The sequence below is a fragment of the Gossypium hirsutum genome, chromosome A02 (genome assembly GCF_007990345.1).
Source record: "Gossypium hirsutum isolate 1008001.06 chromosome A02, Gossypium_hirsutum_v2.1, whole genome shotgun sequence".
NCBI classification, from domain to species: domain Eukaryota; kingdom Viridiplantae; phylum Streptophyta; class Magnoliopsida; order Malvales; family Malvaceae; genus Gossypium; species Gossypium hirsutum.
The window spans coordinates 57,064,845-57,088,547 of record NC_053425.1 but is presented as its reverse complement, the minus strand read 5'-3'; the positions used below and the strand labels follow the sequence as shown (position 1 = coordinate 57,088,547).

The following is a 23,703-nucleotide window of genomic DNA, read 5'->3' as shown; positions in this document are numbered from 1 at the left end:
GATTTTTCCTAAAGCTTTAAGGCACATAGATGAAGCAGTCACTGATTTATTCGATAGTCTTGATAAAAGAGTCACACCTGTACCTGCAATTCTAGCCGAAACGTTCAGATCTTTGAGCATGTGTCGGAGGGCAGGAGAAGGCATATTTATTGGATACGCGCATCTATTATTGGTATGGTTTCATGGACATTTCTGGAAGGTGGATAAAGTTTCTTACCAAGTTTTCTCTGAGAGTTACTCCCCATTAAAGGAGGAAGCAGCTATGCAAAGAAGGGACGACATTTCAAAAGAAAGATGGATGGCAATTCTTTAAAATCTCAAAGGGATATTGAATAGAGAGCCTTTTGGATGGTCCCTGACTAGATCCTTTATCGGTGTGGGAGTTTTGATTGGGTAACTTTGCTTGGAATTTGGGGAGCCGTGGGGTATGCTCCTTTGCTTGTGTTACTGCAATACAAGTCAAGGCAATGAAGAGATTAGCCGTGGGTTCAATGACGACTCCTAAATACAATGGATGGTTGATAAGGCATTTGACTCATGGCTGAATACTTGCAAGTTGTCCCATCAGAGTTAGAGATTGTAAGACAAGACTTCGAAAAGAAAAGTTTCGAGTTCAGGAAGAGAATTGAGTTGTTGGAGGAAGAAAAGATGCAGTTGAGATTGGATGTGGAGGTTCAGAAGTCAGAGGCTGAGAAGTTAAGAAAAGGGAAAAATAAGGCAGAAGAGGATCTGGATAGTTTGAAAACAGATTATAAGAAGCTACGTCTATCGATAAGGACTATTGGGTCAAGGAAAACTTCAGAACAATGGCGTAAGGAGATTCGAGAGGAAAAAAATAAAGTTGATCACTGGGAAAGGAAATTTCAATAGGCTCACGCACGAAATGAGGCCGTAGAGAAAAGTCTGTCAGAAAGCAGAAATGAACGAGGCGAATTAAAGGCTAGAGTAGCGGAACTTGAAAAATCTCTTTATCAGTACCAAAATCATAATTCCATGAAGGAGTTGAGAGCAAGCTTAAGTAAGGTAGAGGAAATTAAAGGAAAAATAGAAGACTTAGAGACTACATTAAAGAACTATGAAATGCGGATTGAGCTCTTCGAAGTAAATAAAGAGCATTGGAAGGAACAGCTTCACCACTCGTAGAATTAAGTCAGAAACAGGGATTACATTATGTGAAAGGCCGTAACTCAAATTCAGGAGGTAGCCAATTACTTGTAGACTTTGGCAGTACAGGTAGACATACTTAGTGTAAAGTATGAGTTAGAGTCAAATTAGGGACAAGAGCTAGCTTCACTGCTTAGGAAAATTAAAGCTTTGAGCATTAGGGAAAAGCCTTATTTGTAACTCGTTTTTATGTAAAGGATTTTGTTTTCTAATGAAGGTTTCTAAATGGAATTGAATCAGAACCAACGTCTTCTTTGCATTCATTTCATGCATTTGCATTACATTATATCATATGCATTAAAGGCTATCAAGAGATCCTAATTAATTAAAAATTATTTCAGTAATTTGGAAACCAAAAAAACCAACCAAGTACACACCCATACGGTACAAGAAAGAAAACCAAAGCAATGGACAAAAGACTAGAAAAATTGGAGCAAATGCAAAAGGATATGCAAGAGCGAATGTAAGCGCAGATGCAAGAGTAGCTAGCTAAGATTCAGCAAAAGATAAAGGATCAAATGATGGAGTCCCAAAGAAACATGATGACCCAACTGCTGGTTGGGAGCATGGATAAAGGAAAAGGCCCCATGGACAATGTTGAGGAAAATAAAGACCCTCAATATCCTCCTGGTTTTGCTCTAACACATGTATAGACGAAACCTGAGATAAACCCACAGAGACCATCTATTACGATTAGGCCACAACAGTTTCAAGTTGGAGCTTCGATACCAATGAATTTGCAGGCTGGCTCAGGCTCTAACCCTGGTAATAACTCAAATAATCCAGTTCTTCCTAATTTGGATGAAGTTGCGGAAGAGGAAAGAACAAGGATAGAATCACAAAAACAATTAGAGGAACGATATAAATGGCTAAAGGAAAAGTTTAGGGCATGGAAAGCACTGACAGTCATCATGGAATTGATACTAAAGATCTAAGTTTCCCAAACTTAGTGCTCCCCTACAAATTCAAAATGCCAGAATTCGACAAGTATAATGAGACCAGTTGCCCTGAAGCCCATATTACTATGTTCTACAGAAGAATGACTGGGTATGTTAATAACGATCAACTACTGATCCATTTCTTCCAAGACAGCTTGGTGGGAGCAGCATCTAAATGGTACAATCAGTTGAGTCGAAACAGAATTAGTTCATGGAGAAATCTAGCGCAAGCATTCATGAAGCAGTACAGCCATGTAACGGATATGACTCCTGATAGGATTACTCTGCAGAATATGGAGAAGAAACTGAATGAAAGTTTCAGACAATATGCATAGAGATGGAGAGAAGTGGCTATCAAGGTCTAGCCGCCACTCTTGGAGAAGAAAACCACGATGCTCTTTATTAATACTCTAAAGGCCCCGTTCATCACTCACATGCTGGAAAGTGCCACAAGAAGTTTTTTAGACGTGGTAATGATTGGAGAAATGATTAAGAATGCAATAAGAAGTGGAAAGATAAAGGAAAGGGAGAATGCTAAAGGGTCCGCCCGCGGAAAAAGGAAAATGAAGTGAACAATGCAAATATGGGGTATTCAAAGTCTGTTACTGTAAGCCAACCAAAAGCAATGGCTGCTGGTCAGGGCTCATCAAGACAAGAATCTAGAACGAAGAAAAACTTTGAGAAGCTCCAATTTACGCCAATCCTCATGACGTAGAAGGAGTTATATCAAAGTTTGTTTTATGCGCATGTGGTGGCACCTTTTTATTTAAAACCATTACAGCCCCCATATCTTAAACGGTACAATGCCAATGCTCAATGTGAATATCATGCAAGGATCACAAGGCATTCGATAGAAAATTTTACTACCTTTCAGAAGTTAGTGGAAAGATTTATTCAAATGGGCATTGTGAAGTTTGATAATGCGCCTAGCGTAGAAAATCTATTACCTAATCATACCAATGGTGGGGTAAACATGATAGATGGAACTATGGGAAGAAGAATCAAAGTAGATGTTATAGAAGTAAAAACTCCTTTGTGTTGGTTCTGGAAGGAGATGGCAAAAAGAGGGTTAGTTGTCTCGAATCCAAAAAAGAGTGGCGAAGAGACAGGGAACTACTGTGAGTTCCATCATGAAGAGGAACATGAAATTCAAGAATGTGTGGAGTTTACAGCTTTGATTCAAGGCTTGATGGGCAAGGAAGAGATAGAGCGCATCAGAATTAACAACGAAGGTTCCAAAAGTCAATTATCCTGTGGTCATTATTTTATGTCCTAAAAATGAATCGGGGGTTCAGATGACACCGGAGATCATAATTCAGAAACCAGCAGTTTCCTCTTACAAAGATAACAAAAGGGTCCCTTGGAATTATGATTGTAATGTGACAGTCCTAGGAAATGAGAGTTCAACCAGCACTTTAAAGGAGGATCAGGATGTAAGTTCTCACACATGTAGTGGAAGACACTATGATTTGATAAATGCCCAAACAGAATCGGTAAAAGGAAAAGCTCCGACAGTGGAACAAAAGAAGGGAAAAGCCGTTGAACCTGAGCTGCCTGTTAATGAACCAGTGAAAGAGGATGAAGTTAAGGAGTTCCTGAAATTTTTGGAGCATAGTGAGTATAGTGTGGTGGAACAGTTGCATAAACAGCCAGCCCGCATATCTATACTAGCTTTACTCTTGAGTTTAGAGGTACACAGAAGTGCATTAATGAAAGTACTAAACGAGAGATACGTGACCAATGATATCTTTGTCAATAAGTTGGATTGGTTGGTTAATAACATAAGTGCGGATAACTTCATCTTCTTCAATGATGATGAGATACCACCAAGAGGTACGAGATCTACTAAAGCCTTGCATATAACCACCAGATGCAAAGGATACACATTGCCATTAGTTTTGATAGATAATGGGTCTGCATTGAATGTACTACCCTTGTCTACATTAAATAGATTACCCGTAGATAGCTCGCACATGAAGGGGTGTTAGAATATAGTGCGGGTATTCAACGGCACAGAAAGAAGAGTCATTGAGAGAATAGAAATACCTTTGTTGATTGGCCCGACTACATATGAGGTGGACTTCTTATTAATGGACATTAAACCCTCCTACAACTACTTGTTAGGGAGACCTTGGATACATTCGGCAGGGGCAGTGCCTTCGTCATTACATCAGAAGTTAAAGTTAGTATCAGAAGGACGACTGGTAACGATAAACGTCAAAGAAGATATTATTGCAGCTGTAACCGGTGATGCACCTTATTTAGAGACAAATGATGAAACAATTGAATATTCTTTTCGGTCTTTGGAGTTTGTAAATGCAACATTCATCATTGAAGGGAGCAGGATTCCGGCGCTGAATATATCCAAAACTATAATGATGAGTTTACAGTTGATGGTAGGAAGGGGAGCTTTACCAGGAAAGGGGATTGGGAAACGTCTCCAGGGAAGAGTTGAGGTTTCAATGCTGAAGGAAAAATATGACCGTTTTGGTTTGGGGTTCAAGCCAGATGCAAGACAAAGAAAAAGGGAATTTGAAAAGAGGCAGGAAAAAAGAAGGGCACGTTTAAGTGGTGAAGAAATCAAGTGGAAGCCCATGATATTCCCTCACATATCTAAGACTTTTGTATCAGGAGCGATTATTCATCCTGAACGAAAGATGCCAGAGGAAGAAAACATTGAAAAAATGTTGGAAAATGTTCACATCAATACTATATTTGAAGAAGCAGTTGAAGAGAGGACTCTGTCAGATATTCATCTCTATGAACCTGAGAGTGTTCTAGACAACTGGACTACATAAGACATTCCTATAGTTTTTAGAGCTTACTCAGAGTAATGTTCAAAAGAAACTTGTTGCTTTAAGTCTAAAGGCAATAAGGATTTCTTTGTGAAATAGGCTCATGTTCAAGCATTATTATTTCAGTGAAGTATATTTTTGCAATCATTTTGAGTAAGTATTCTTTCATTCTTTCCGTACAAGTAATTGTTTATTCTTTCTGTTCGAGTAATTATCTTGGTCTTTTTGGATTTTCTTCCAAATCATTCTTTCATTTCATTCATAACCATACCATACAGATAATAATTCTTAAATTCATTCATTCCTTGTATATTTTTGTACCTATAATAGGTCCCCGAATATCAATGTCATGAGTGACGCTATTACTGACTAGGAATCACTTTTTGAGCAAGACATGTGTTTAGAGGGATCTCAGGACTTTGAAGATGACAGAGACTGTGATTTATCTCCGGACTTGTTAAGGATGGTAGAACAAGAGGAAAAACAAATTCTACCTCATAAAGAAATAGTGAACATGGTGATTTTGGAAGAATGAAAGGTAGTAAAAATTGCAACGTGCATAACCGAAGAAACTCAGCAAGACCCTGTTGGGTTACTTCAAGAATTTAAAGATGTCTTCGCATGGTCATACCAGGATATGCCCGGGTTAGACACTGATATTGTAGTACATTACCTTCCCATAAAAGAATATTGCAAGCCAGTTCAGCAAAAACTTCGAAGGATATGGCCAGATATTGTGCTAAAAATAAAGGAGGAAGTCAAAAAGAAATTTGATGCTGGATTCCTTCAGGTGATCAAGTACTCAGAATGGGTAGCTAATGTTTCACCTGTTCCTAAGAAAGACGAAATGGTGCGAATGTGTGTGGATTATAGATGCTAGTCCAAAGGATAACTTTCCCTTGCCTCACATTGATACTCTGGTGGATAATACGATAGGTTATTCATTGTTTTCCTTTATAGACGGTTTCTCAGGATATAATCAGATAAAGATGCATCCTGAAGATATGGGAAAGACTACTTTCATAACTATGTGGGGTACCTTCTGTTATAAGGTGATGTCGTTTGGGCTGAAGAATGCAGGAGCAACGCATCAAAAAGCCATGGTGACTTTGTTCCATGACATGATGCACAAGGAAATAGAAGTGTATGTCGACGATATGATAGCCAAATCTCGAACCGAAGAAGAACATATCCTAGTTTTGAGAAAGTTATTCTTAAGACTGAGAAAATTCAACTAAAGCTTAATCCAACAAAATGTACTTTTGGAGCTAGATCGGGGAAATTGTTGGGCTTTGTAGTCAGTGAGAGGGTAGTTGAGACTTAGAAAAATTTCGAGCTATACAAGTATTGTCTCCACCACGTACTCAAAAAGAAGTTCAAGGCTTCCTGGGAAGACTAAATTACATTGCTCTGTTCATTTAACAATTGACTGAGAAATGTGATCCCATATTTCATCTTCTTAAAAAGCACAACCTAAAAGAACGGGATGATGAATGCCAGAAGGCTTTTGATAAGGTTAAAAAGTACTTGTCAAGTCCCCCAGTGCTTTCACCTCCAAACCCAGATAGGTCATTAATATTGTATTTAACAGTGTTTGATAACTCTATGGGATGTGTGTTTGGTCAGCATGATGAGTCAGGAAGAAAGGAAAAGTCGATATATTATCTCAGCAAAAAATTCACTGAGCGTGAGATAAAATATTCGCCAATTGAGAAATTAAGTTGTGCGTTGATTTGGACAGCTTAGAGGTTGAGGCAATACATGTTGTACCATACGACCTGGTTAATTTTGAAGCTGGACCCTCTAAAATATATGATGGAGTCAAATGCCTTGAATAGAAGGATGGCTAGGTGGCAAATTCTGCTTTCTGAATTTGACATAGTCTATGTGAGCTAAAAAGTTGTGAAAGGGAGCGCAATAGCAGATTTTCTGGCAAGCAGAGCTTTAGAAGATGATGAACCCTTGAATTTTGACTTCCCCAATGAAGAGATAATGTTTGTGGCAGCTACCGAAGAGGACTTTACAAAAGATTATCCTTGGAAATTGAACTTTGACGGAGCCTCAAATGCTGTGGGTAATGAAATTGGAGCAATCTTGGTATCCCCAAATGGAGATCATTATCCATTCACGTGTAAATTGGATTTTGATTGCACAAATAATATGGCAGAGTATGAGACATGCATCATGGGACTCCGTACAGCTATAGAACGCAGGGTTAACACACTAGAAGTATATGGAGATTCAACGCTAGTGATTTACCAGCTTAAAGGTGAATGGGAGACAGGGGACTCCAAGTTGATTAATTATCGAAGGGTGGTTTTGGGGTTAATTGAAAAGTTCGATGATTATATTCTACTATCTCCCGTGAGATTAAAACCAGATGGTAGATGCTTTGACTACTTTGGCTTCCATGATCAAAGTAAGCAAGCAAGAAGATGTAAAGCCCATTCAGATGAGTATTTATGAGGCCCCATCTCATTGTTACAACATAGAGAAAGAAGGAAAAGATGATCATTCTTATTATCAAGATATATTGCGATATGTGAGAAATCATTAGTATCCTGACCAAGCAACGGAGAATGACAAAAGGACATTGAGAAGGCCAGCCTATGATTATGTGATAAATGAGTATATCATGTACAAAAGAAGAAAGGATCAGGTACTCTTGAGATGTCTAGATGCTGTGGAAGCCAAGAAAATTTTGGAAGAAGTTCATGAAGGCATTTTTGGAACACATACTAATGGTTTCACAATGGCTAGACAAATTATGAGATTTGGATATTACTGGTCTACCATGGAAGGGGACTGCATCAGTTATGCCAAGAACTATCACAAATGTCAAATTTATGGTGATAAAATTCATGTACCTCCTTCACCTTTGCATGTTATGACTTCCCCTATGGCCTTTCTCCATGTGGGGCATTGATGTCATAGAGCCAATCTCGCTGAAGGCTTCAAATGGGCATCGGTTCATCTTTGTGGTCATTGATTATTTCACTAAGTGGGTGGAGGCTGCTTCATATGTCAATGAGACTAAATTGGCAATTAGCAGATTTTTAAAGAAGAAAATCATATATCGATATGAAATGCCCGAAAGGATTATATCTAACAATGCATTAAATTTGAATAACAGCACGATAGTAGAGGTCTGTAGTTAGTTCAAGATTTGACACTATAACTCATCCCCGTATCGCCCAAAAATGAATGGGGCAGTGGAGGCAGCCAATAAAAATATCAAGAAGATTGTGGGAAAAATGACTGAAACTAACAGAGATTGGCATGAGAAGTTACCATTCGCTCTCTATGCTTACCAAACATCTGTCAGAACTTCTACAGGGGCAAAACCTTTGGTCTATGGAATGGAGGTAGTTTTACCAATCGAAGTAGAGATACCTTCCCTCCAAGTTTTTTCAGAACTAAGGCTAGAGGAAGCAGAATGGATATAGTCTCGATATGATCAGTTGAACTTAATTGAGGAAAAGAGGCTAAGGGCTATCTAGCATGGTCAGATGTATCAAAAACGAATGATGTAGGCTTATGACAAAAAGGTTCACCTAAGAGAATTTCATGAGGGAGATCTAGTTCTAAAAAAGATCCTTCCTATACAAAAGGATTTCAGAGAGAAATGGATGCCAAATTGGGAGGGGCCTTACGTGGTGAGGAAAGCTTTCTCCAAAGGAGCATTGATTTTGACTGAAATGGATGGGAAAAACTTGCCGAATCTTGTGAATTCGGATGTAGTCAAGAAGTACTATACTTTAAGAGGGAAAGAGGCCAAAGTAAAAACCCACAAAGGGTGCTTTGTGATCTACTTAAAAAAAAGGGGCCAAGGTGAAAACCCGCAAAGGGCACTTTGAGACTTATAAAAAATAAAAAGATAAAAAGGAGAGGCCAATGTGAAAACCCGCAAAGGGCGCCTTTAGACCAAAGGGGATTTGAGTTGAAAACCCAAAAAGGGCAGCTCAAATTTTGATCCAAAAGGAGGAAGGCGATGATCTTGCTATACCTGAATTAATAAAGAAAAAGGGGTATGTTGTGTCTTGGGGCATTGACAAAGTACTTTTGATCTTCTAAACACATGTCAAGTTTCAATTAGTCTTCAAGAAGCTTGTACAGAGAAACTCAGGTTGCGATATCAGGGGTGCCTAGTCTTCATCTTTGTTCATAATAAATTGGCTATTTTTCCTTTCTCAAGATATGCATTCCCAATCGATTTTCATTTTAATCTTTCATAATTTATTCATTTCGAGTTATGCTCTAATTCAATTCTATTCCTAGCCATTGCTTTGATCTGTTGCAAACATGTTGCATTGGAATAATGGTTAATGAATTAATAACATGTTCACATTAGAAGTTTCGCATATTACTCTAGAAGCTTCTAAACAATATAAGAACCTGATGTTTAGAACTAACCAAGCTTAAGGAAATATCTGAGTAGGTGAGGTTTAAGTTGAGAACCGCCTCCTTGGATCTTTGTCCAAAATGATGATTGAACAAAAGGACAAGATATGGTGTCGGTGATACAATTTCAACAAAAAATTGATCAGTGTAAAAGGGGATCATTTTTTAGAAAAGGAAAATGATACTTGGCATACACATCTGGTTATGATACCCGAGGAATGGTAACAAACCGAATTGATGGAAGAATTCAAATCTTACACCCATGAGTTGCAATAAGAGGTATAAACTTTTTGTTCTAAAAAGAACAGTGGAAGGGACCTTAAAATTACAGTGGGACAAGCTTGCTGAGTAGAATGTGATTATTTCTTTGGGTACTCTATCAAAATACCGGCTGAGCGAGATGGCAGCGTAATACGTCAATGACAACGTCATGATGAATAATGGGCAATGATACTTTAAAGCATTAAAAAAAAGATCATTCTTATTTCTGCATTAATATATCATTCATAACACATCTAGTTAGGAGCATTTTATTCATTTCGATCATAGCATCATAATTATTTCGCATAAGCATAGGTGCATGAAACTGATTGTACAGAACATGTCCCAGAGGATGGTGTAGTAACATCAGTGAAGTCAAATCTTATCTCCCTGAAGTTGCAGCAGAGCAGATCAAAGCAAGTCTTATCTCCTTGAAGTTGCAGAGAAGTAGATTGAAGACTGAAGATCTTGTCTCCCTAAGCAATAGTGGAGCAGATCGCAGATGGCGAATCTTATCTTCCCGAGATAGCGGGGGATCAGATTTTAGCCACCAATCTTATCTCTCTAAGGTAGTAAGAGAGCAGATTGAAGATTGATGTTTTATCTTCCTGAGGTAGCTAGGAAGCAGACTGAGGATTGTAGATCCTATCTCCCTAAGTAGTACTAGAGCGGATCGAAGATGGAAAATTTTATCTTCCCGAGGTAGCAGGGGAGAAAATTTTAGCCACCAGTCTTATCTCTCTAAGGTAGCAAGAGAGTAGGTTGAAGATTGTAGTCTTATCTTCCTGAGGTAGCAATGAAACAGACTCAATATGGTAGATCTTATCTCCTTGAAGTTGCAATGGAGCAGATCAAAGCAAGCCTTATCTCCCTAAACTGGCAGTGGAGTAGATTAAAGCAAGTCTTATCTCCCTGAAGTTGCAGTGGAGTAGACTGAAGATTGTAGATCTTGTCTCCCTAAGTGGTAGCGGAGCAGATCGAAGATGGCGAATCTTATCTCCCCAAGGTAGCAAAGGAGTAGATTTTAGCCACCAGCCTTATTCCCCTAAAGTTGGAGTGGAGCAGATGCAGTGGGGCTACTTGAGGAAAATAATTGCCAAAATGTCAAGATTCAGCAAAACTGAGTAAAATCGGACCTTGTAAAGTCTTTTCTCTATTCCCGTTACACGACAATGAGCAAAGAGGGGTAATAGTAAAAGGCCCATTTCGCCCAGGCCTTTAAATTTATTTACAAACAAATAAATAAACCAAATAAAAAATAAAATATAGTTTATAAATTCTCCACAGTCTATAAATACAAAAACCCAAAGCTTTAATTGAAGCCCAAATAAAACCAAGGCCAAATCCTAGCCCAAATACAAATCTTTAACACAATTAACCTAACCCGAAACCCAATTGAAACCCGAATTAGGTGGCCCAATTTCGGCTTCAGGGATTGAAAACCTAGGGCCAACATCGCAGCCTCCTCAGCAAGGATCTCCAGTGCCATTGCCACGTCCACCTCTTCGTACAGTCGAACCTACGAGAAGAAAAAAATAGCAGAATGTAACAGCACCAAATACAGTAGAAGAATAGAAAATAAAAGAAAATAAAATCGATTTTTTAGTTTTAATTCTTATTTTTTCGGCTATAAAAAGCCATCGTTTGTACTGTAAATACTTACGCATACAAATAAAAATTTAAAAAAGCAACCAGAGAATAGTTTTTTAAAGGTGATCTCAAGTTTTGTTTCTTTTCTTTTCGATTTATTTCTTCTCTTTTTGTTTGTTTAGATTTTTTAATATGAGAAAATGACACATGAGTCGACGCCGATGAGAGCCCAAACACCTTGAAAACATAGAGGTCTGGGCGGGGGGTCGAACAATGTTGAAATCTCGCTTTGGTTTTTTTTTGAAAAAATAGCATGAGATTTGAAGATTTTTTTAAATATAAAGAAGATAAGGGGAAAGAATATACTTACCATTTTACCTTGGGCATAGTCGGGGCTCCTCCGTTGGCAAGATCGGGTTACTGTTTGTGCACCATCGGCCACCAAATATGATAGTGGTTCGGCGGTTGTATGCTAAATGAAACCCTAGCATAATGGGTTGATGACTTTTTTTTATCAAAAGGATTTGCTGTGTTTTAGAAGAAAAATAAATGAGAATGAAGATTTAAGGGTAAGATTTGAAACAGTGCTGTGTAAAAGGGATGAGATCCGCGCGCAAACCCGATCCATAAGCCGACCTGCGCCTTGGCGCTACGAATGTTTAATTTGCGCGGCTAGTCCTTCGCCTTTGCGCAGACTTTTAATTGATCCTTATTTACATTTTATTTTGTTTAAAATTTTTTCCTAGAATTTGCGTGTCTTTTCAATTTAGCACGCACCAAAACATTGTGTTTCGGGGATTTGGATTATTTGCATTTTCAGTCCTCTCACATTCACGCGCACTGCACTTTTGTCCCTATTTCAATTTCAACAGTTTATTTTATTTGTTAACTGCCCCTTTTAGCTTGATTTTATTTCAATTAAGTTATTTTTCTCGTTTTAATTTGTATAATTCATCATTCTTTTAATTCATTGGGCATTCATTTTTCAAAATTACTTTTACATACATTTTGAATTGCTTTGATAATTTTACTTTTTTTTTAATTATAAGATTATGATTTTTAGATCCTCTTTTATATTATATTGTTTTAAAATTTTGTATAGTATTTAATTTAAATTACCCTTATATTAATATAGGGAGAGAGAGAGTTTGTGTTAAAGTTAGTTGCATTCTATGAACATTATTAATCCCATGTTATTTTATATATATAAATTCTTTTAAATCTATTTGTATATTTTTTTGTTAAAATCTATTATGTATATACTTCATTCATTAAGAACATATTTTATTATATTTTTGTTATTTAGAAACCTTTCATATTTTATATTTAAATTATTCTTTATCGTATGTATATTGTCAACTTTAAATATATGTTTCATTTTTTTAAAATATTTTGTATATAATTTGATCTAAATTTCTTCTTTCATAACATTTATTTTAATAATTGTTCATATATTATTAGTTTTTTTTATACATGTAAATTATTTCAAACCCTAGCATGTGTGGTTCATTTTAAAATTTTTCATATATCTAATAGTTTTTGAATGGTTTTACATTATATTAACTCCTAGTTTCCATATTGTTTTGTATAGTACATGTTTTTTTTTAGTTTTCATATTATTTCATATATTATTATTGTATATTGTTTATTATTCATTTGAATTATCATTTCAATTGTTATTCATCTATGTTCGGAAATTTATTATATTTTATTTTAATTGGTTCCTTTGATTATATATGTTTTTTAGTTTTCATTATTTTGATTATTAATGTTAGTTTTTCAAAATAGGATGTGAGCTCATTGCTATTGTGTGTATGTTAATTTGTTCTTTATTTTTTTATACTATTTTCATTCATTAGTATAGTACATTATTCATGTATATTGTCCCGTACTTATAATTTCGCCTTTACTTCACGAGTGTCTCATTACAATTGAAAATTTCAACTTATTGATCCAAAATTGATTATTCCATTTTATTTCAAGTCAAACTAATGCGTTTTGATCCAGCTTTATAATTGTTTATTTGAAAATTTCCCAAAACAAAGGCAACGTTTGATGTTTGGGAATTCGAAAAATCGTGCCCTAACGTGCTGGGTTTCAATTTTCCGTTTGTCCAAATAATCAAATATTCCTTCTAAATCTCATTCTTGCTTTCTAAACTTCGAAACAAGGCAATGTTCTATGTTTGGAAATTCGAGAAATCGTGCCCTAACATGTTAGGTTTTGGTTTTTTGTTGGACCAAATAATCGAATATCCTTTTGTAATTTTCAATGCATGAATTTTTTAAAATCAAGAGTCGACTTTGGTTTCAAAGGTTTAAAAAGTCACTTCCTAGCATACTGTATGTGATATTTTTATTCCTTCGGAACAAGAAAATTTTAACATCCAATTCGAGTTCTTCAAATGTTTACACAGAAACCATATTTCAAAATCTTTTTAAATTTTAGACATAAAAACATTATTTAATCAATTAGGTACAAATTCTGGGCGTAACGAAGGTGCTAATCCTCCCCGTACGTAGCCGACTCCCAAACCCGTTTTCTCAAATTTCGTAGACCAAAGTCATTGTTTTAATAAATCGAAATGTTTTATTAAAATGGTCAATCTTAAGGTGACCCAATCACACCTTGAAAAAAATATTGGTGGTGACTCTATGTTTCATTTTTAAAGTCAATCCCCGCATTTTTCAAAATAAAAAATAGTTTCGACAGCTTGATGACTCCACTGGGAACAATAAGAGAGTCAAGCCATAAACTGATTATTTTTTGTCCTTTTGTCGAAAATTGAAAATTTTATTTGAAAAATCATGATTCTTTGTTGCATTTGTTTGTATGATTGTTGTAGTTTGAGTCTTGTAGAATTTTATTACATTGCATTGCATGACCGTTGTGGTTACACCTTTAAGTGGGAGTGAAAAGCTATGCCTTCGTGAGGTTTTCACCTTCACATGAGCTAGTTGATTGATTCTGGGATATATCTGTACCTATGTCTTCGTGAGATTTTCATCTCCGCATGGTAATAGGGAAATGAATTCCCCTGAACTAAACTCGATTCATATGAGTCTATAATGGGTGAGGATTGAGGAACCTGCTGGTTCAAGTACCCTTTTCTTTAGAACCACACCTCATATAGGTAGAGTTATGCTAAATTTTAGCAATTATTCAGATAGGTGCTTGATTATTTTCTGTTTGCTTTGAATTTTATTATTTAATACTGACTTGTGTGTTTTATTTTGGCTTTAACTGCATGACATTGCATATTTAAAGAGGTGTCGATTCGTGTTCGGTTACTAAGTTAGAAGACTTAGCATGGAGAATGAATTTCTTAATAAAGTTGAGGATAATGCGGTCATCCGTACATGGTCAGACAAGTTATAATTAGAGAAAGGGGATAGTCTAGCTGAGGGGTATACATCAGAGTTGTGGGACTTCACCCGCATCAGTGTGACGCAAAATGAGCTACAGGAATTGTGATAAGTCGTAATTTATACATATTTTATCTCATGCTTAAGCACATTTTTGGATAAATTATCATGAGATTTGTGGAATTTGATGTCCTAATCCTTTAATTTCATGTTTTATACTTAGGGGAGCATAGGAGAGTAAAAAGAGCAAGAAACGGGCCAAAAAACGGAGAAAATGGGTCAATGTGGGAAATCAACACGGCCTGGACTTCCTCAAATGTGTAGACCACACGCCTGTGTCTATTTAGCTGACTCTAACACGACCTAAGCCACCCCACACGGGAGTGTCACACGGGCATGTCCCTGTCGAGCCCAAGTCTAGTTCTACTCGAAAAAGGCTACTTTGGAGGGTTCTTAAGCATTCTAAAGCCTATATAAACACCCTAGAGGAGGATTAAAAGGGGGGACAAAGTGGGAGGCAAGGAATTACTCGAAGAAAGCCGATTGATCCATCTCAGAAGCCGAATTCTCCTTCAAGATTGAAGATTCCCTTCAATTTCCTTCAGGGTTTTTGGGGTTTCTTTATGTTTTGTTATGATTATTATTCTAAGATATTTTCTTTTACACATATGAACTAAATCCCCTAAATACCTAAAGGGGATGAAACCTAAGACAGATCTTGTTACAATTTTCTGAATTATATGATAAATACTTGATTTGTTCTTAATTATGTGTTCTTAATTCTTGCTTTAATATTCCAGGATATTGATTCATGTATTGATGTGCTTATTCAGGTGAGCAAAAGTCCCTGTCTAAGACTAGATCTAGCATAATTACACGGAGTTGATTGCACCCATAGACATAGGGCGACATAAATCTGTCGGATTAGGGTCAAACGTAATAAGGGAATTTATAGATAGAGTTAATGCAACACTAGGGATTTTAATTATAAAGAGATTTTAATTAATCAACCTAGGGGTAGACGTTGTTAGTCTCGAGAGAGATAATAATATAAATTAGGGATTTCTATGGATCGAGTCAAGTGAATAAATCATCTAGTTCAGAGTCAAATAACAAGTGAAGTCTAGGTGGATGCTTCCTTGGATATTGTCTAAATCAATCAGTTTTCCCAAAAGTATTTCCCCAATTTACTTCCTGTGCATTCTTAGTTTAGCTTATTAGTTTAGATGAAGCAAATCCCCTTATTTTTAGGCTAGATAATAAAAAGAAGGTTAATACTAGTACTTCTAGTTCCTGTGGGTTTGACATTCCGGTCTTGCTATAAGCTATACTACTGTTAGATAGGTGCGCTTGCCTTTATCGTGATAATAGTTAGTTTTCAAGTACGATCAATCATAAATATAAAACTTATCACCACATCAAGTTTTTGGCGCCGTTTCCGGGGAACTAAGATATTAAGAACTTTAATTTTTATTACTTTTTCCATTTATTTTTATCGCAATTTAAATTTATTTTTGCCTAAATTATTAAATTTTTCTTTTGCTTCTGGCAGGTTTTTATAGTTTATGACTAGAAGAAACCCGTCAAGACCTCTACTTTTTGATAGTGAGATCGAAAGCAAAACTCGTAGAAACTGAAGAGAGATAAGGCGAAGTCTACAATACATAGAGGAAGTGCAAGAGGACGATATTCCAACCATAACCGAGGAGATGACTTATAATCATAATAATCCGCTACCTCCTGTAGCTGTTGCGAACCCAGTAAATCAGGATCCTGCTCATCGTACTATGTATGATTATGCTAATCCTATTTTCACAGGAGCTGAATTGAGTATAGTTAGACCTGCTATTGCTGCAAATAATTTTGAACTGAAACCTAACACAATTCAAATGATACAACAGTTTGTTCAGTTTCATGGTTTGTAGGACGAGGATCCAAACACTCATTTGGCAAATTTTCTGAAATTCTGCGATACCTTTAAGATCAATGGCATTTCTGATGATGCCATTCGCCTTCGTTTATTTCCCTTTTCATTGAGGAATAAGGCTAAACAGTGGTTGAACTCGTTACCACGAGGATCGATCACCACTTAGGAACAAATGACCAAAAAATTTTTGCTTAAATACTTTCCGCCGGCTAAAACGGCTAAATTAAGGAATGATATTTATTCTTTTGTGCAGATGAATTTAGAAACACTTTATGATGCATGAGAGAGATACAAGAACCTATTAAGAAGCTGCCCTCACCATGGGTTACCTCTATGGCTGCAGGTTCAGACTTTTTACAATGGTGTGAACCCCTCAACAAGACAACTCATCGACGCAGCCACCGGTGGAACTTTAAACAACAAAACACCTGAAGAGGCTTATGAATTTATTGAAGAGATGTCACTGAATAACTATTAGTGGCGAGTCATGAGAACAAAGCCGACAAAAGCAGCTGGTGTTTTCAACCTCGACGCGTCACTATGCTGTCAAACCAGGTAGAACTTTTAAATAAAAAGACCGATAGTTTATATGGTTCTACTTAGGTACATCCTAGTTTATATGGTTCTACTCTGGTACATCCAGTGATGAGGTGTGATTCAAATGAAGGAATGCACAACCCAGATTTTCCACCCTTTAACCCTAGCACCGAGGAGGAACAAGTTTAATATATGGATAACGATAATTCTAGATCTCAAAATAACCCGTACAGTAACATTTATAATGCATGTTAGAGGAACCATCCCAACTTCTCGTGGGGTGACCAAGGAAATTAAATGCCACAACATCCCCCAGATTTTCAACAACCACCTTACCAGTAGGAAAAGAAGCCGACCCTTGAAGAGATGCTAACGAAATTCATCTCGGTGTCAGAAATTCATTTTCAGAATACCGAAACAGTACTTAAGAATCAACAAGCGTCGATCCAAGGGCTCGATAGGCTAACTTGCTAAATTGATTTCAGAAAGACCACCAGGAAGTATACCTAGTAACACCGAACCCAATTCAAAAGACCATGAGAAAGCAGTTACACTAAGGAGTGGGAAAGTGTTAGCTGAATCTGAAAAGAAGCCACCACAAGAAGCTGACAGAAACGAAGGAGAGGAAGTAAAACCCGAAAACAATGACAATCTAATGCCAAAGGAATATAAACCACCAATCCCATATCCAGAAAAGTTGAAGAAAGACCACAGGAGTGCACAATTTGATAAATTTCTTGAACTTTTTAAACAACTGCATATTAACTTACCTTTTGTTGAAGCTATATCGCAGATGCCTACATATGCAAAATTTTTAAAGGAGTTTCTAACAAATAAAAGGAAAATTTAAGACCTATCTACAGTGGAACTTAATGAGGAGTGCTCGGCCATACTCCAAAATAAACTACCAACCAAACTGAAAGATCCAGGAAGTTTGACTATTCCCTACTTAAATGGTAGTTTGAATGTTGATAAGGCACTAGCTGATTTAGGCGCTAGCATTAATTTGATGTCATATAAAATGTTTAAACAACTTGGTCTTGGGGAACCTAAACCCACTAGGATAAGTATTCAACTAGCTGATAGATCTATTAAATATCCTAGGGGTATTATAGAGGACGTACTTGTAAAAGTAGATAAATTTATATTCCCTGTTAATTTCGTTATGCTTGACATGGATGAAGATGTTGAAGCACCCTTAATCTTAGGTCGTCCATTTTTAGCCACTGCTAGGGCTATTATTGATGTGGGTGATGGTAAATTGGTCTTAGAGTAGGTGACGAAGAGATTATTTTTAAAATTTATTATGCCATGAGATTTTCTAGGGAACAGGATGAATCATGTTATTTTATTGACTTTATCGATCATGCTACTCAAGATCCTTTTCAGGAAATCATACATAATGACATGTTGGAATTGTGTCTTGCCCAAGGAGAGGAGGTAGATGATGATGATTCTGAGATAGGTAAGATAAAAGCTAAACTAAATTCCAATGAACCCTCCCCAAGACAAGCAGAATATGAGGGTATTAAGGTAAACAATAAACTTAAGCAAAAACCCTCTATTGAAGAACCTCCCAAACTGGAACTTAAACAATTGCCAAATCACTTGGAATACGTATTCTTTGGAAATAATTCTACATTACCAGTGATTATTGCTTCTAACTTGCAACCCAATGAGAAAGAGGAATTGCTCCAAGTATTAAGAGAACATAAAAGAGTCATAGCTTGGAAAATTTCTGACATTAAAGGGATCAGCCCTTCTTTTTACACCCACAAAATTTTAATTGAAGATGATTATAAACCATGTGTGCAAGCTCAAAGACGACTGAACCCCAACATGAAAGAAGTTGTTAAAGCTGAGGTAATCAAACTCCTAGATGCTGGAATAATTTATCCTATTTCTGACAGTTCTTGGGTAAGTCCAGTGCAAGTTGTTCCTAAGAAAAGAGGCATGACTGTTGTAGCCAATGCGAAGAATGAATTAATCCCAACAAGGACAGTCACAGGTTGGAGAGTTTACATTGAGTATAGGAAGCTGAATGACTCCATGAGAAAAGATCACTTCCCCTTTCCATTTATTGACCAAATGTTGGAAAGATTATCCGGGCACATGTACTACTGCTTTTTAGATGGACTCTCTGGGTATTTTCAAATCCCAATAGCTCCTGAAGATCAAGAAAAGACGACATTCATATGTCCATACGATACGTTTGCTTATCGAAGAATGCCTTTTGGATTATGTAATGCTCCTGCTACTCTTCAGCACTGCATGATGGCCATTTTTGATGAACTCGTAGAAGACATCATGGAGGTACTTATGGATGATTTCTCGGTATTCGGTAACTCTTTCCATCTTTGCCTTAAAAATTTGAAAAAAGTTTTAATAAGATGTGAGGAAATGAACCTTGTACTTAACTGGGAAAAATGTCACTTTATGGTTTAAGAAGGTATTGTGTTAGTCATAAAATTTCTAGTAAAGGGATTAAGGTTGATAAATCTAAAATTGAAACCACTGAAAAACTACCTCCCCCTAGTTCGGTTAAGGCTAATAGAAGCCTTTTAGGACATGCTGGGTTTTATAGAAGATTTATTAAAGACTTTTCTAAAATAACTAAGCCTTTGACTAAATTACTAGAAAAAGATGTGCCTTTTAACTTTGATCAGGAATGTTTAGAGGCATTTAATACTTTAAGGGATAAATTGATTAAAGCTCAAATTATAATCGCACCTGATTGGAATTTACCTTTTGAACTAATGTGCGATGCGAGTGATTTTGTAGTAGGTGCAGTTTTGGGACAGCGAAGAGACAAGCATTTTCAACCTATCTATTATGCTAGCAAAACTTTGACAGTCGCATAAGAAAACTACACCACCACGGAGAAAGAGCTGCTAGTTGTGGTTTTTGCATTCGATAAATTTAAGCCATATCTAATATTGTCTAGAGTTGTCATTTATACTAACCATTCTGCTCTTCGCTACCTTTTAATAAGACCGATGCAAAACCTCGACTTATTCAATGGATTTTGTTATTGCAGGAATTTGACTTGGAGATTCAAGATAAGAATGGAGCTTAAAATCTCGCGGCTGATCATCTTTCCAAGCTTGAAAATTCAAGTACCAAAGAGCCAGATGAAGTTGAAATAAATGATTCATTTCCTGAAGAAAAATTTTTTGCTATATCTGATTCTGAGGTACCTTGGTTTGTAGACATTGCAAATTTTTTAGCCACTAACATTATCCCAAAAGGGTTGACACATCAACAAAAGAAGCAATTCTTTACTGATGTGAAAAACTACTTTTGGGAAAACCCTTTCCTTTTCCGTATATGTATAGATCAAGTCATTAGGAGATGTATTACAAGCTCAGAAGCATTGAATATCTTGGAACATTGCCACTCAGAACCAACTGGAGGACATTACAGTGGAAATAGGACCGCACATAAAATACTCGAATCAGGTTTTTATTGGCCTACACTTTTCAAGGACGCCAACAGGTATGTTGCTACTTGCGATAAATGCTTGCGATAAATGCCAACGGACAGGTAATATCTCTAGACGTAACAAAATGCCCAGACATACATGCTCTCATGTGAAATATTTGATATATGGGGTATTGATTTCATGGGTTCATTCCCCAGGTCATTTGGAAATAAATACATATTAGTAGCCGTTGATTATATGTCTAAATGGGTGGAAGCCCAAGATTTACCTATTAATGATGCTAGAGTGGTAGTACGATTCCTTAAGAAACTCTTCTCTCGATTTGGAACACCTAGAGCAATTATTAATGATAAGGGTACTAATTTTTGTAACGCCCAATTTGATAAGACCCTTTAAGAAATACGGTGTTCACCACAGAATAGCTACCCCCTATCATCCTCAAACTAGTGGACAAGTCGAAGTAGTAAACCGAGAGCTCAAACGTATCCTAAAAAAGATAGTAGAATCAAACAGGAAGGATTGGGCGATGAAAGTAGGTGATGCTTTATGGGCTTATAGAACTGCTTTTAAGACCCCTATAGGAACATCCCCTTACAGACTTGTTTACGGAAAAAGTATTCATCTACCATTTGAGTTAGAACATAAGGCATTCTGGGCTATAAAATTTCTAAACCTTGATCCCAAACTTGTAGGTGAAAATAGGTTGATGCAGTTGAATGAGTTAGATGAGTAGCGAAACAATGCATATGAAAATTCATGCCTATACAAGAAAGCAACGAAGCGCCGCCATGACGCTCGTTTGAGGCAACGCAAGTAATTTGAAGTTGGATATCTTGTCTTGTTATATAACTCGAGGATCAAATTGTTTCCTGGAAAGCTTAAGTCACGATGGACAGGTCCTTTCGTAGTCCAAACTGTGTTTCCATATGGCACAGTAGAGGTAAGTCATCCATCACAAGGCACTTTTAAGGTAAATGGGCATTATCTCAAACTTTATAACGGTGAGAATTTTAAAGACGATAAAGAGGAGCTATGGCTCCACGAACTTACCTGAATATACCCACAAGGTAGAGTTGAGCTTAGACTCTAAATAAGCGCTTCTCGGGAAGCAACCCGAGCACTAACGGTGTTGATTTCTTTAAATTTTAGTTTTTAACATCTAAATCATTAACTGAGTCCTTGAACACAGGTTTTCCAAATCCACACGGCCAGACATAAGGGTGTGCCTTCGGCCGTGCTCATACCACGGGAGGTGACACGACCTTACGATACGGCCGTGTGAAAATAGAGTAAAATTTTTCCCAAAACACGCGATTCGATACGTTGCCAGGACCGTACGACATGGTAGTGGGCAATCCTGCCAAATTAACACGAGTATGTGACACGCCCGTGCCCACCACCCGTGGTTGAAACTGTCAAAATGACATGGCTGTGCAACACAGCCGTGTGCACCAACGCATCCAAATTTGAAAACCACGAAACACACGGGCTAAAATAAAGGCACACGAGCGTGCCCCACGGCCGTGTGCCTCAATATCTTTATAAACCGCTACTGTTCATCTTTTATTTATTTTTATTTTTATCTTTATTTCTCTTTTTAACTTACTTTTTATCATATTTCTCTTTAATGCTATTCTTACTTCATCTTTAGGTTTTACAATTTATATTAAGCAATTTATATTTTCGACCATTTCGCTAAGAGTTATTTTAGTTATTACTTAGGAATTTGCAGCTCCACTGGAAAAGGTCCTCCACGACTGCCATGCCCTACTCGACCATGACCATAGCTATCACTAGTTATAATATTCTTTTGGTACAACACTCGTAGACTAACAACCTCTACCACCACCGGAGTATCCTCCTCCAAATCTCACCCTTGCCTTAGCCGATTACTTTCCATGACTCTAATTCAAGGATTCCATTTAACATTCAGGAAGTTTCACTTCTCTCCCTATCTTATGATCTTATATCTATATTTTTCAGTAAATCTATCTTTGTACATTGAGGACAATGTACATCTTAAGTGTGGGGGTTATTTATATCATTATCAGAAAAATCCCTGAATTTTGTCTTATTCTCAAATGACTCACTCATATCACTATTAGAATGAAATTTTGATTAATTTATGATTTTTATTAATATGTCTTGAATTAAAACATAGGAATTTATGCATTAATTGTTTAAACTTTAAGAAATTAGAGAATCAAGTATGATAAGTTGATTGTTGGGAATTAAAAATTTTTAGGTTATTTCCCCAAGTTTAGGTATTCTCTTGAAGTTGAAATTTACAGGGTTAACATCAAAAACAACAATTTTTGTGAGATCTTGAGCCTTTAGAGCATATATTATTCCTTTCATGCTCACTTTTATTGTTGTTATGAGTGCGTCAATATTGATTTGTTATTCTAGAACTTGCTTTGATTATGCATGTCAAGACCACACCATTGATTTGATATGTCGAGATGATAAAGGCACTTAGGTTTAACTCACTAACTCCATAAAAGTCTACCTTCATAATTAACCCTTAGTGAACCCCCTTGAGCCTAACAAGCCATTCATTGATTTACCCTCAATATTAACCCTTAACCCATTATTGTTGAAATCCCCTCAATTAATTTGATCCTTATTTTTGTCGAGATTTGATTTGAATAAATTGCTTAGCTATGTTTTATTTTTGATATTTAGCAAAGTTTTATGTTCTTAAAAAAAATGAAGTGCTGCAATTGAGATTTTTCGTCTAGCATATGACAAAATTATGTAATGCTTGGATTAAAACGATGTTATCCATGAAAAAAGCTCAATTCTAGGATCATCTAATTAGGGATGTAATTTGTCAGTTTTAGTATTTTTCTAGTTAGGTAATTTTTCAATTCAATCTCGATTCTAGCTTTCTCTTTCAGCTTGTGACCACAACCCCTAACCAAAGCCACGTTACAATCATCGAAAGACCTTTTGATTGATGTATCATATCAATATATAGTGGTGGAGATTTATTTTTCACGCAAGCCTGTGGTAATAACTTTTCATATTGACTGGTGAGTGCTAAATTTCTTGTCCTTAAACACCTCGAGTGATTTGAGTGAACTTTTAGTGAGGATGTTAAATTCTGTGATATTTTGAATCAAAGGTGATTACTTAGATGAGGGGATACACTAATGTTTTTGTGATAAAATGCTCAACTTGGAATGTTTGAAACTTTGATGTTCTTCTAGTTGAATTCTCAATGTATGATTACTTATGAATTATTTTGAGATATTATAGATAGGAATTATAAGTTGAGAAA

General features: G+C 36.5%; 1 non-coding gene across 1 annotated transcript; it reads right to left on the bottom strand.

The window, feature by feature from the left end:
• Window positions 1-16,661: 16,661 nt before the first annotated feature.
• LOC121217306 (small nucleolar RNA R71) lies at window positions 16,662-16,768 on the bottom strand. Its single transcript, XR_005913387.1, has one exon. It is a non-coding gene; the product is annotated as a small nucleolar RNA R71 (small nucleolar RNA).
• Window positions 16,769-23,703: the final 6,935 nt, after the last annotated feature.